Below are 15011 nucleotides of genomic sequence, written 5' to 3' on the forward strand. Positions count from 1 at the left end.
ATATGTATAAGGAACAGTATGTGTTTTGACACAAATATTTAATAACATTGCATTATTTAGCCATGCATATATATGTATTCATCCTGTAAACATCAATAAATATTTATTATAGGCCTATCAATGTTTGTGTAGATAATGTCTATTAAAAGGTTAACCATTCTATTTTTTTTATAAATGAACAGGATGATTATATGTATTAATAAAACATAAAATGCAGGTCACCATGTGTTTAGTTATTGTAACTGTACTGCTGTACTGAGAACACATAATTTAAGTCTAATTTAATGCTGTATTTTGTTGACAGTTTCAGCTTTCATTAAAAAGAAACCATTCACAAATTAATATTTATGTGGACCTGTGCTCAGACTGAAAATGGAAGGGGCCAGAAGAGGACTTTGAGCCAGAGTAAAAGTCCTGTGTAAGAAACCTGTCCATTTAAATATATAATTTTCACCAAATTGCACGGGCAAAGACTCGTGAGCCTTTAAAAGCAATGCACAAGCAGATTGTAAAACAAACGCTTCACGCTTCAAACTTTTTTCTCCAAATTACTGAGGCAATGTTTAATTGAGTTCCATATTAACAGAGAATGTCTGAGAATGTCCGTAGACGGGCTTTGATATAGGGTTGATGGTCAATTTGTAAAAAAAAAAAAAAAAACAACAACAACTAGACTCTCCCTAACCTGTAGGATTGGGCAAGCAGACTGTCACTCAGTGGTAGAACTAACCAATCACAGCATCTCTTTTAGCCAGGGGCGGGATATTTCGGCAAATGGGTTAGAACTAACTTTTCCAGAGACATAGAGATTAACTTTTCTAACCTGTTGCAGCTTGCCGCTGCTCTATAAAACGTGTTTTGATGTTCATTGTTTCTGGAAACAAACTTTTGTTATCAGCCTTTGTGTATGTTAATTGCGTAATTGTTCATTATTATCATATTTTCCTTGCCGATTTTGTTTCTTGTAGACGCTAATAAAACTGATTGTGTCCAGAATCATGCGCACGGACTGGAAAGAAGTTACACCGATGTTCCTGAAAAGGTTTGTTGTGGCATTACGTTCATTTTTGTTTGTTACGCTGAATGTTCCCAATGGTACAAATACATAATACCAAATCACAACATTTATTATCACTACTCTAAATCCAGTAGCGGTTTTAATCAGTGACGGCTACTTGGCATGTGCCAGTATAGTGGCATAAGTTATATACACTACCGTTCAAAAGTTTGGGGTCAGTGATTTTATTTTTATTTTTTGGAGGAAAGAAATCAATACTTTTATTTATCAAGGACAGTAAAGACATTTATAATGTTACAAAAGATTCTATTTCAAACAAATGCTGTTCTTTTGAACTTCCTATTCATCAAAGAATCCTTAAAAACAAAACAAAAAAAAAACTGTACAACTGACAGACCAACAACTGTTTCAACATTGATAATAATAATAAATGTTTCTTGAGCATCAAATCCTCATATTATACTGATTTGTGAAGGATCATTTGACACTGAAGACACTGACACTGGTGATGCTGAAAATTCAGCTTCGATCACAGGAATAAATTACACTTTACTATATATTCACACAGAAAACAGCTGATTTACACTGGAATAATATTTAATACTATAACTGATTTTTGTTGTACTTTTAATCAAATAAGCGCAGCCATGGTTAGCAGAAGAGAATTCTTTTAAAAGTATTTAAAATTGTACCGACCCCAAACTTTTGAACGGTAGTGTATATATATATATGTATCAGTGGTGTGCGTGGTGTTTTAAAATGAGTAGGCTAGCCTATAAATGTTGTATTTATTAAAACCAAGTATAATTTTCAATTAGTTTTATGCATTTTTACATTTATTCCAAAATAATAACTAAAGGCAGCAATAATTTAAACTATATAGGCCTATATTATTGTGAACTAATGTTCAGCTTTTCTTTTTAATAGGCCTAGTTAACTTATTTACAGCAGTCATCAAGCACACTGGTCACAGACACGAAGATGTATCTTTAATTTCCCCAAGCTGATTGCTCACTAAAAAAAAACAGTCATATATGTTTTCTTTTCAGCCCATTTCAAGTTTTATTTTTACGTGACAAAGCGGTGAAATGTCTGCGTTGTTTACTTACTTTTTAGTCTTCCCATTATGCCATCATTGTTTTCATTCAGGGTGATGAGAACGTGCACAAAAACAAGATGCGGGATTTATCCTTTTTTACAGTCTATGGATTTATCGCACAAACCAATCATATCCAATCAAAGTGAAATGGGGCCATTGCCTCCTCTCAAGTGACTTTCCCCCATTCATTCTCAATTACCTCCCACTAAACCTACCGCACGCATCTGTTTTAAGTCAATGAGGACAGAGGCACGACAGACGCGGACTCCCACTGTCACTTCACCTGCTGCGGGTGTTGCTGTTGAACACTGTTCTCTTACGAGAGTATCTCTCGTACTGCGTAATAGCTTACGCTAGGGGAAAACCTCTTTTCCACGAGATATTGAAGCCAAAAATTATCCTTAATTTTTTATTAATGTAAAACGCTTTGCAGCAGCAAGCAGACAGGCGATACAGCTCGCGCGCCTATTGGCTGCTCTTGCGGCAAATGCAGCAGCCTATCGAGAGAGACTCTGCGTGACGTAATGACCAATGGGGGCAACTCGCGCCCATATCGTCACGTCCCGCCAGAAAGGGCGTGGTCTCACTCTATAAATATGCTCGTTAGGCTGGTACAAGCTGATTTTCATCTCTTCAGCGAAGCACACGCATCGCTGGATCCGGAGTGAGAAGCCACGCCGTCGAAGCAAGCTTTTCAGCGGGACGAGCTCTGGAGTCGCTGGCCTCGCCGCCTTCAACTGCCGTACCTGCTGCGCTTTCCGGCGTTCTATATCCTTTTATATCACTTTGTATCCTTACTCTGCTGAGAGTGTTTGCTCGCTTACTTGACGCGACTCACACTTCTCATCACAAAAGAGCTGCGTCTTTTTAAAGATGCCATCCTGTGGCTCGTGCCGCGCCCCACTCAGCGACGGGGACCGTCATCATCTGTGTGTCCTGGCTGGGTGAGGATCACGCGGCCATCGCGCTCGCTGACGGCGGATGCCCTCATTGCGAGCTTTTGCCTATGGTGACTCTGAGGACTCACCTGGCATCATTCTCCGAACCTTCACCACAGCCCGCCGTGGTGCCGCGCCGCAAGAAGCGCCGCGCCCAGCGCGCTCCCGAGCTTTCTACAGCCCGCCAAAGCTCGCCGGTTCGCCCGCCGGCTTCGCTCGAGTCGCTCACTGACGGACGACGGCCGCCGCCTGCTGCCGCGTCCGTCCACAGGATCGACGAACCCACCGAGGCTTGTTCTCTTCTGGCATCTGAAAGCGAGGATTGGGCGAGCTCCGTGGACCTCCCCTCCGCTAGCGTTTCCCGCCAAACCACTGGTAAGAGAGCCGGCATTGAGACTGAGCTGATGCGTCTGCTCTCTCAGGCCGTGGAAAGCATCGGCCTCGACTGGGAGGCGCCCGCGCAACCGCCGCGCGAGTCGTCAGGGAAACGGGCCAGCATCAAGACCGCGAGCCCTAAAACCGCGGCTAGCTTTCTTTACGTTATAAGAAATCTACCCCGCCCCCCATGGGCGTGCGTCACCGGCAAATGAGAAAAGAGTGTGTTTTAGTCCCCGCCGAGGCCGGACTAATCTCCATTTCTCAAACATTTCTCAGCTCCTAGTTTGAGCGGCTGAAAATGTCATTATTGCAGCAATGAGCCTGTTGTATAACACGCACACCTGCATACAAACGCCGACACACACAAAACTGTGATGACACTCTCTTATCTGCTTGCGCTAATGTAGTTCTCCCTGTGGCCCAGTGGCGGAACCCGAAGCCTTCGTGCGAGAGACCCGTGTTCGATCCCGGCTCTCGCAGCAGATAAAAATTTAGTCTCGCCGCGGCCAGACTCCCACCGAAACTTTTCGCTCGTTCAGTTCCAGAAAATGCGACTGTTCCAGTGTATTTTGCAGTAAACAAGCTGGTACCACGGCCCGCTTGCCTGCACATAAAGGCCGTTTCCACGGCAACCCAGAAAAATCATGTAATCATTGTATTTCTGGTTTTCCGGCCACAGCCGATGGTGTTATAAGTGTAATAAAATGCTCACAGCCCAGTGTTCATTTCTACACACAAACACAGCCCGCCACGGTACAGGGCTCGCAGAAATGAAATCGACGCATGTCAATTGTGCATTAAATGTAGTGAATGTGGCCACAACCCAGTGCCCACAAATACTACCACGGTTTCTGTAAAACGAAACCAACACAAGTCTTCCTAGCCTCCTAGGAAATCGACGGTGTTTCAGTCTCGCCGTGGCCAGACTTCCACTGAAATTTTCGCTCGTTCAGTTCCATAAAATGTGACTGTTCCAGTGTATTTTGCAGTAAGCAAGCCAGTACCATGCCCGCTTGCCTGCACACAAATGCTGTTCCCACGGCGACCCAGATAAATCACATAAACGGTGTATTTTCTGGTATTCCGGCCACAGCCGATGGTGTTATGAGTGTATTGAAAATGCCCACAACCCAGGGCTCATTTCTATACACAAACACAGCCCGCGAAAATGCAGGGCTCGCACAAACAAAATCGCCTCATGTCGATTGTGCACTAAATGTAGTGAATGTGCCTACGTCTCAGTGCCCACAAACACTACACACCACATGTCCCACGGGTTCTGTAAAAACGAAACCAACACGCATTCAGTCAGCTCAGGCCGACGGTGTTTTTCAGTGCAGTAAATGTGCCCGCTGTCCTGCGCCCACATTCACTCACAGACATGTTAAGCCCCACGGGGCTCGCCCCGCTCTCTCTCCCTCAGCAAACTGCTATAAGGGTTTTGAGCGGGGCCAGGCTGCCCGCCGCGATCGGCGCGCCCCCCGCCTCACACACTGTAAATACAGTGTCTGCGTTACAGCACGCCGGAGCTCCCTTGCCGTCACTATGTCTCGGACAGAGCCCAGATCTCATTCTACCCCTAGCTATTCACGCGAAAGTGTGGGCACAGCTTCCTGGGGTATCAGAATGGGTGCTGAACACTATAAAAAGAGGCTATTCGCTACAGTTCGCTCGACGTCCCCGCCGTTATACGGCGCGCGTCGAGACGACGGTGAAAACGAAGTATCTCATCTACTTCGAGCCGAGATAGCGAAACTACTGAGCAAAGGTGCTATAGAACCTTTATCTCAAGCTCAGAGCAAAGGGGGCCTACACAGCAGATATTTTCTGGTACCGAAAAAAGATGGAGGTCTCAGACCCATTTTAGATCTGCGACAGCTGAACAGAGCGCTTGTGAAACGCCAGTTCAGAATGCTTACGACCAGGAAAATCCTCGCGCAAGTGCGCCACGGGGACTGGTTTATGTCAATAGATCTGAAAGACGCCTATTTCCAAATACAAATAGCGTCCCATCACAGGCGATTCTTGAGATTCGCTTTCGAGGGCCAGGCATATCAATACACAGTCCTGCCGTTCGGCCTGTCCCTAGCACCTCGTACATTCACGAAGTGCATGGACGTGGCGCTCGCACCCCTGAGACTTCAGGGCATGCGAGTCCTGAACTACTTGGACGATTGGCCGATTCTAGCTCGATCACGATCGGAGCTCATAGAACACAGGGCCGCATTACTCGAGCACCTCGAGGAGCTGGGCCTCACAGTCAATTGGGCGAAGAGCTCACTGTCTCCCAGTCAGAAAATGTCCTTTCTGGGAACAGTGTTAGACTCGCTATCCATGACGGCACGCCTGTCACCAGAGCGCGGACTAAATATTCAGCGCGTCGCGAAATCCTTCCGCCACGGCTCGATAGTTCCGCTCAAAAGGTTTCAGAAAATGCTGGGGCTGATGGCCTCAGCGGCCTCTGTACTCCAGTTGGGCTTGCTTCGCATGCGCCCACTGCAGATGTGGCTGAAAGCGCGGGTTCCACCCAGGGCATGGACAGCGGGTCTGTTTCACCTCAGGGTCGACCTACAGTGTGTTTCAGCTCTGGAACCTTGGAAAATAACCGACTGGTATCAGTCAGGTGTGAGTCTGGGGACCGCTTCGAGTGTGAAGGTGGTGTCTACGGACGCCTCCACCTCGGGGTGGGGAGCGCTGCTCGAGGGCAGACCGCTAGCTGGCCTGTGGTCAGAACGGGAAAAGCTCCTTCACATAAACTGCTTTGAGATGATAGCAGTCGACAAAGCGCTACGGCGTTTTTGTCCCCAGGTAACAGGCCACCACGTCTTGGTCCGGTCGGACAACATATCAGTGGTGGCATACATAAATCGCCAGGGCGGCGTCAGGTCACGAAACCTTCACAGGCTGACGGAACGCCTCCTGGTCTGGGCTCAGCACAACCTGCTCTCACTGAGAGCAGCGCACGTGCCTGGTCACCTGAATGTGGGACCAGACAGACTGTCCAGGAACAATGTTCCAGCAGGGGAGTGGTCGCTGCACCCGCAGACGGTCCAGCTGCTGTGGAAAACGTTCGGCAGAGCACAGGTGGACCTATTCGCGTCCCACGAAAACGCTCATTGCCCGAAGTTTTTCTTGAAAAGCAAGGACGCGCTGGCTCATGTTTGGCCCCGCTGCCCCCTATATGCTTTTCCTCCTGTCTCGCTCCTGCCTCAGGTGTTGGAACGAATCAGGGAAAACGGATGCCCAGTGCTGCTCGTAGCTCCGCTCTGGACAAACCAGACGTGGTTCCCTGCCCTGATGCAGCTGACCAGCACTGCCCCATGGCCTGTACCATTGAGGAGAGACCTCCTCTCTCAGGCGGAGGGCTCGATTTGGCACCCTCGCCCGGAGCTGTGGTCCCTGCACGCATGGGCCATCAACGGGTACCCGCTAGCCTCCCAGAAGGAGTGTTAAACACGATCGCGCAGGCTAGAGCTCCGTCTACCAGGCGGCTCTACTCCTCGAAATGGTCTGTTTTCTCTGCATGGTGTCAAGCCCAGAGTTTTTCACCTGTGGAATGCGGGGTTTCGGAAGTGCTTTCCTTCCTTCAAGAGCTACTGGATAAGGGCAGGACCCCATCCACGCTCAAAGTATATGTGGCGGCCATAGCAACGTTTGCAAAACCGGTGTCTGGCCAGTCGCTGGGGAAGAACGACTTAGTCGTGCGTTTCCTTAGGGGAGCTCGGAGGCTAAACCCTCCCAGGCCCCCTTCAGTCCCGACGTGGGACCTTTCCACGGTCCTGGAGGCCATGAAAGGCGCCCCGTTCGAGCCAATCCAGCTGGTGGACATGAAACACCTGTCGTTCAAAACAGTGTTTCTCATGGCTCTCGCTTCAGTGAAGCGCATAGGGGACTTGCAGGCGCTTTCAGTAAGCGCGTCATGTATGGAGTTTGGGCCTAATGACTCGAAGGTCATTCTCAAACCTAAGCACGGGTATGTGCCGAAATCCTTCAATACACCGTTTAGGGCCCAGGTAATTTCCCTGTCCGCCCTTCCGGTTCTCAATGAGGAGGAGGACGCGACTCTCCTTTGCCCCGTCAGGGCATTAAGAGCTTATGTGTCGCGCTCGTCTGTTTTCAGACAGACTGAGCAGCTTTTCGTTTTGTTTGGCGGCGCTCCAAGGGACTTGCCGCCTCAAAACAGAGCCTATCCAAATGGATAGTGGATGCCATTGCGCTCGCTTACACTGCAAAGGGCCTGCAGTGCCCCTTGGGTGTCAGAGCGCACTCCACGAGAGGCGGGGCCTCTTCGTGGGCATGGTCTAGCGGGGTTTCCCTGCAAGATATCTGTACGGCCGCGGGCTGGGCCTCGCCGTCTACATTTATGAAATACTATAACCTGGAGGTACCCGCCTTACAAGCTAAGCTTTTGGCGGTCAAAAAAAAATTCAGTGCTATCTGCCCCGCTGTGCGGCCCAGATGCTGAGTTTACTGCAGCCCCATGAGTGTTGACACACGTATGGCCACCCAGATCAGGCTGAAAGCTTTCACCCTGGCTGCGCGTTTTATTGTCATATGATAGCCCCGCTGGGTGCTATTTTATAAGGAATGACGCTTCCAGCCTCTCTTCCTCCACTCTATGTGAGTTTATGGTGATTATGCACTATATGAGCCCTGGGCTTCGGCCCCTGGGACTTTGGTGTTGGATCCCTGTACGCACGGCGTGTTGCATTGTGTTCCCCTAGCGTAAGCTATTACGCAGTACGAGAGATACTCTCGTAAGAGAACGTACTCGGTTACTAACGTAACCTCGGTTCTCTCTAGAGAGGGAACGAGTACTGCGTATCTTGCCGTGCTTGGAATATGCTCTGGTTCGCTTCGGCGATGAAAACCAGCTTGTACCAGCCTAACGAGCATATTTATAGAGTGAGACCACGCCCTTTCTGGCGGGACGTGACGATATGGGCGCGAGTTGCCCCCATTGGTCATTACGTCACGCAGAGTCTCTCTCGATAGGCTGCTGCATTTGCCGCAAGAGCAGCCAATAGGCGCGCGAGCTGTATCGCCTGTGTCTGCTTGCTGCTGCAAAGCGTTTTACATTAATAAAAAATTAAGGATAATTTTTAGCTTCAATATCTCGTGGAAAAGAGGTTTTCCCCTAGCGTAAGCTATTACGCAGTACTCGTTCCCTCTCTAGAGAGAACCGAGGTTACGTTAGTAACCGAGTACGTTACTTTAGAAAAACGAGCGAATTTTACACTTGTTAATGTCAGATTTTGGAATATTTGCATTTTTTTATTTTTTGTAATATCGATTATTTTCTCATCCAGTTTTTTTTTTAAGAGACACTGCCTCCCTTGCCTCGTCGGAGGAAACGCCCCTGATATAGGGGCCACTTTCAAATAAAAATTTGTGAAAACAGGTTTCAAAGTGCAAGTTTTTGAAAACTATACCGTTATTGTCTCTGTGTAAACTACAAAAACGTGAATTTGTGAAAACGTTGACGCATCCAGGTAGGTATTAAGTGTTCAGTCCAAAGGCACGTTGTTTTTCTTTACAAACTGGCCTGGTACCATAATACAGTGGGTTTTTTTGGGGGGCATCGTTTTGAAAACGTTGTTGTCTGTATGTGGAAAAACACAGGAAAAACTTTCGGTTTTTAGTACATCGTTGTCGTGTTTAGACTGGTATCAAAGTTATGTGAAAACAAGAGTACATTTCTAAGAACTTGCCACGTGTTTTGAAAAGATCCTTTTCTATATCGTGGACACTCATGTCCTCACTAAAATGTCATTGACCCATATGCAACTGCCCTTCAAGGCCACAATCTCTTCAGGATGTCGTGTCTGGCTCGACACCATGTGAACGCTAACAGAAGGGTTGCAGGCACCTCAGCTAAGTGCATTCCCAGAAGTCTGACCTTTGTCATCTCCGGCAAATGCAAATCCCTGCTTGACCCCTTGCTGATAAACCTACTGTGCCTAGACTACAAGAGGAGACAGAGAATAAGCTAGAAATATGAAAAGGAGTGTGTGAGGCTCCATGACCTTGTATTCTCTGAAGCCAGCAGTGGCCTGGCTTGTGTTGCAATGCCAAAGAGTGTAATTCAGAGTGAAGGGACGGTCCAAATCAAAGTGACGCCCTGGGGTGCGCACAGGGGTGCAGGATTTGCACTCTGTTGGGGCTCCCGAGCCAAAAAGATGGTCTGATAAGATACAGGGGGTCTTGCAGGGGGCCTCATGCAGACTGAAAGGAGGACCGGGGGATCCGATATCCGTTTTCCATTCAGCTTTAAGATATAGACTGTGTAATGTGCCATGTCTCATCTTGAGTTATCTTGTGTTCTCAGACTTTCACTTCTTCTGCTACTTATCTGGATACTGTGCACAGTTCAAAACAAGGGCAGTTCACACAAAAGCTCTGCCGCAGAACACAGGGCTATATTTACTGTGCCTTATATAAATAGTTTCAAAATCCTGTGGATGTTAAATCACTTTTGGTACAACGATTTTTTATTTTGTACCACAAAAAAAAAAAAAACTTGTAGAATAAGAGGTAAAAAAATATCATCCATAATAACATACAATGCCACTAGTCTGACTCCCAGACGAATGACTCTTATGAGCCGGATCTCTCAATGAATAGATCAACAGCAAAAGTCACCGGTTTGAATCAGTATGACAAGTCCTTTACAGAACTAGATTCATCCGAGCAGTTAGTGAATCAACATCTGACTCACTTACTGAACCGCAGTTTATCATTCATTTCATAGCTTGTGTTTCTTCATATCAGTAACATTACCGATTGACCTTTGTTAGTTTAAAACATGGAGATGATAAATTATATAAAAAAATTTATATACACTACCGTTCAAAAGTTTGGGGTCAGTGAGAATTTTATTTTTATTTTTTGGAGGAAAGAAATCAATACTTTTATTTATCAAGGACAGTAAAGACATTTATAATGTTACAAAAGATTCTATTTCAAACAAATGCTGTTCTTTTGAACTTCCTATTCATCAAAGAATCCTAAAAAAAAAACAAAAAAACTGTACAACTGACAGACCAACAACTGTTTCAACATTGATAATAATAATAAATGTTTCTTGAGCATCAAATCCTCATATTATACTGATTTGTGAAGGATCATTTGACACTGAAGACACTGACACTGGTGATGCTGAAAATTCAGCTTTGATCACAGGAATAAATTACACTTTACTATATATTCACACAGAAAACAGCTGATTTACACTGGAATAATATTTAATACTATAACTGATTTTTGTTGTATTTTTAATCAAATAAGCGCAGCCATGGTTAGCAGAAGAGAATTCTTTTAAAAGTATTTAAAATCGTACCGACCCCAAACTTTTGAACGGTAGTGTATAAATATATATATATATATATATAAATGCCACTGGCACTGACATTCGTCGCGGAACATGTCGCCGTATGTTGGGCTGTGACACCTCCAGTAGTGACTGACAGATGAGCTGAGCTTGACGTTATTGTGACACAAAATCCTAAATATTTAGCTAATAGCCTATTTTAGTAACATTTTTAAATAAAAGTTAACTAAACGTATTAATAACAGTATCATGATATACATAGTCTCACTTTTAGCTATGTCTTTTAACTATTATAGTCTTTCGAAGAACAAAAAGTCCGTAGCTTTTTTGGGTTTTGAGCAAATACATAACCAGCCATTGTTCAAAACTATCTGCTTGCCTTAGCTCGATTCAAAGCGGTAAGCTTGTAATAATGTTTTTAATTCCAGTGGTACTGGTGGATTTCCGTGGGAAATTCAAGCATGTCTTTGCGTCATTTCGGGAGGAACACGTTCTAATGATTAAACAATCAAATCATTCCAACCAGCTGTCAGCAATCAATAATCAACAGGTCCACTCAATCAGCATGAGTAAGGCCTATAAATATACGCAGTCGACACCCATATTCCTCGACAGTTTTCAGCATCCCTCCACCACCCCATCTCCTCACACTTGCCTGGTTATCTTCCTAACCAGAGATACGAGGGGAGTACTCTGGGTTCGGGACCAATTTCCGAGCTCGGAGCCCTCCCCCCGGACAGCACGCCAAATACGCATAACCATTTACTCTCTGATCATTCATAAGTGTGAACTTGTGAAAGAAGGAGTCTCGGCTAGTAGGCTATATTGCGAGTGAGGATGTTGGAGGTGGAGATTTATAGCCTTTTCTCACAGCACTTGATATAATTAAACTTATCAATTTGATGGCGGATCAAGAAAGGTTCAAACGACAATCACCAGTGACAACTAGAGATTCACCCGTTCTAAAATGCAAAAGACTTAGGAGTGGCTACAGAAAAAAAGAGACTGCAACCGGGCCCATGCGAAAACAAGGATAAATATCGGAAGGGCATTAAATGTAGTCACGCAATCCTGACGTTGATCATTAAAGGTGCCCTAGAATTTGATATTGAATTGATCTTGGCATAGTTAAATAACAAGAGTTCAGTACATGGACATGACATACAGTGAGTCTCAAACAACATTGTTTTCTCCTTCTTATTTAAATCTCGTTTTAGAAAAACACCCCTGAAAAATAGGCGTATCTCCACATAACACCGACTGTGACGCAACAGTTGGGATCATTAATATGTACGCCTCCAAAAATTTGCATATGTCAGCCCATGTTCAATGCCAGGCGTAACTGCGCAGCCGAATCATCGAAAGTTCTGCAGGTGAAGAAACAAGCGAAGATCATAGGGAAAATGGCCACAGAAAAGAAATGTCAACAGGCGTGGTTGATGTTCTTCCCACAGAAAAGAAATGTCAACAGGCGTGGTTGATGTTTATCTATAATCGGATACCGCAACAGTTTAATTCGAAGTTGTTAGTTTGCTCTGCCCATTTCACCACGGACTTATTTTCTAACCTGGGACAATATCAAGCAGGCTTCTCTCAGCGTCTCATACTGAAGAAGGGGGCAATTCCAACTATATTCCCGCAAGCGGTAAGTAGTGATTTTATTAAATGCTGGTATATGAAATCATCTGGCGCTACCGACTCCGATAAACTCCTCCTCTGTTCATAACCACTCCTCAAGCCCGAGTTGGCCCGCTTTGGACCAAGGTATTCGGTGGGCCAGAAAACCCTGGCCGTTGGCCCAGAGGAAGCCCCGACGAGGCCCAATCAACCCCCTTGGGCCAACAGTGGAAACGTGGCTATTGTTGTTGTTGGCTGGAGGTCTTACAACAGCCAAAGCTGTGGAGGTTGAAGAGTTTGAGCTTGCATCGCTCCCATTCTGTTATTATGAAAGAAATAGCAAATAGTATAAGTTAGTCTGTTATATAATACAGCTGATGCATTCAGTGTTTATTCACAGATAGACAGAGCTATGAATACTGCATATTCCTACATTGCAATGGCTACGTTGTTGCGTTTGTATTATCTGCGAGCCAGATATAATTACAACCTATTACATACAAATACAACCCATTACATATAATAACAACCTATTACACATAGGCCTATATACATGCTTTTTGTTTCACAGAAATATTATTTTTGCACAAATCAATATGCCATTTACGGCGTGATAGCATTGCAAGTTAGCTAGCCTAAACACAACACAGAGGTTCACAGAGGACATGCATTATTTACCTTATCATCAAAGTTTCACTCCATAAGCCGGTGTTTCACATGGGTGTGCCTGCCAAGACAGAAATAAATAAAACGTAGTGACTTTTTTCCCGCCTGGATCCCCGCTCCTTGAGGCAAGTTTTTTTACGGAGGCGTATTTGTATGAAGCGATGGAAGAACTCCAGGGACATTCCGGTTCCGGTCACTTGGTCCGTCCATGTTCGCCATGTTCTTCACTGACCTTCTGAATTAAAAAATGTACATTCTGCGGCGCAGAAGGACACGCCGGAAATGTGTAGGAGAAAATGCAATGCTATCAAGCCGAACCAATCACAGATCTTGCTGTTGTTGCAACGTGTACATTTTTAAGGGTGTGCGTGTCATGTACGGTGTATGGTACGTCTTTGCGTAGGCTACGCCGTACCTACTGCGCACACTCGACGCAGAAGTATAAATTGGACTTTATGGCACACCGGACGCGTCACTTTCAGTTCAAGACAGCAGTCCAAAACTGTTAAATCTAATCTCCAAACAGGCAAATTTCACTTCAAGAATGAACAAAGTGACGTTGATGAGTTTGAAGTTCGGTGTTTGAAAAACAGAACAAATGGAAAGAGAGAGCACTATCTATATTACTATAGCTATCTATGAAGCCTATTCAAGCCACAGAAAGACAAAACTTTAGCTAAAAGATGGACAATACACAATCTTCCAGTCTAGGGTGAAGTTGTGTACGTTTACAACGTTTTGGGACAAATACAGCCTAATGTAATTTAAAGTCCCCCTGTAGTCAATAATTTGTATCTCTTAAAACTCATCTTTGATCACCAAAATGACATATTTAAACGTTTTTTCCTTTCCTTCCCTCATTTAGTATACGTGGTTCTATGAATATGCAAATTAGCCCCGCCCCCACTCGCACCAGGGCTGCGTTCCACTCCACCTTTAGACATGCACTTGCGAACTTCCCTAAGCACTGCCCCTCGGGGAATTCCCGCTGCCATTTTGAAGTGAGTTTCTGTTTTGATATAATCATTCCGTGAGATGAGATTGTCCTGTCACTGAGCGCAAGCTCTTGAGGCTCCGCCCTCTGTGCCGGCAGCAGCAGTTCATTTGCATTTAAAGGGATACACACTAAAACAGCGCATTTTTCTCAGCCCCAAAGAGTGACGATTTAAACATGCTGTTTGGGTATTTTGAGCTAAAACTTCACATACACAGACTTATTTTACATCTTGTGAAAAGGGGCATAATAGGTGCCCTTTAAATCAAGCTGAGCGGAATTATTCGCTGTTGGACAAGGAAGGGTTGGCCCTAATGTTTGGCTTACAACGCTTTCATAAGTATTTGTATGGTCAGAAGTTTACCAGAAATGACTGCTTCAGTGCCACCCAGGAGTATCTAGGATGAAAGCTTTGGTCCAGAGATATGTGTGGTGGCCTAGTTAGATCAGGATGTTGAAAGGTTGGTTAAAACCGTATGTGCCAAGAACAGAATGTTCCAGCTGTAGCCCCATAGAGCTCCGGACGTCACGTGACCTATTCTGTTTATACTGCCATATTGGCAGGCAGGAGGCGGTCCGGGACGCGAATATGAATGAATGATGGCAGCATGAGTTTCAAGGCAACAGAGTTCACTGTGCACTTTAATTCAAAAGACAGACCTGTACATAGCAAAACTTAATAGATGAAATATAACAGATCCCTATAATGCCCCCTGGGTGCTTTTCATGTATATTGATAAAGGAAGTGATAGCTTTCCTGACCTGCAGTATCCTGATATCTACAACTACCTCATCAACTTTCCCTCGTCCTATCCGGAGACTCTTTAAAAGCCTACAAAAGCCTGGAGGGGTACAAATGGACGCAATCAAATTTTGTGATGAATATTCAGTCTGCCAGCTAACGTTAAACCATGCTCTGTCGTCATTGGAAGGGTAAGTCAACTGTGTTGTTAGCTAACCCTAACGTAATC

At 45.2% G+C, this 15011-nt stretch overlaps 1 protein-coding gene across 1 annotated transcript in view; it reads left to right on the forward strand.

The window, feature by feature from the left end:
* Positions 1 to 812: 812 nt before the first annotated feature.
* The window catches only part of mfsd8 (major facilitator superfamily domain containing 8), a 34848-nt gene continuing 20649 nt past the window's right edge, over positions 813 to 15011 (forward strand). The window contains exons 1-2 of the mRNA XM_056255532.1: positions 813 to 905; positions 995 to 1042. The gene's annotated coding sequence lies outside the window, so the exon portion shown is untranslated. The remainder of the gene's footprint in view (positions 906 to 994; positions 1043 to 15011) is intronic.

This window comes from Rhinichthys klamathensis, unplaced genomic scaffold, assembly GCF_029890125.1.
Source record: "Rhinichthys klamathensis goyatoka isolate OS25496 unplaced genomic scaffold, OSU_Roscu_1.1 h1tg000121l_1, whole genome shotgun sequence".
Lineage (NCBI taxonomy): Eukaryota > Metazoa > Chordata > Actinopteri > Cypriniformes > Leuciscidae > Rhinichthys > Rhinichthys klamathensis.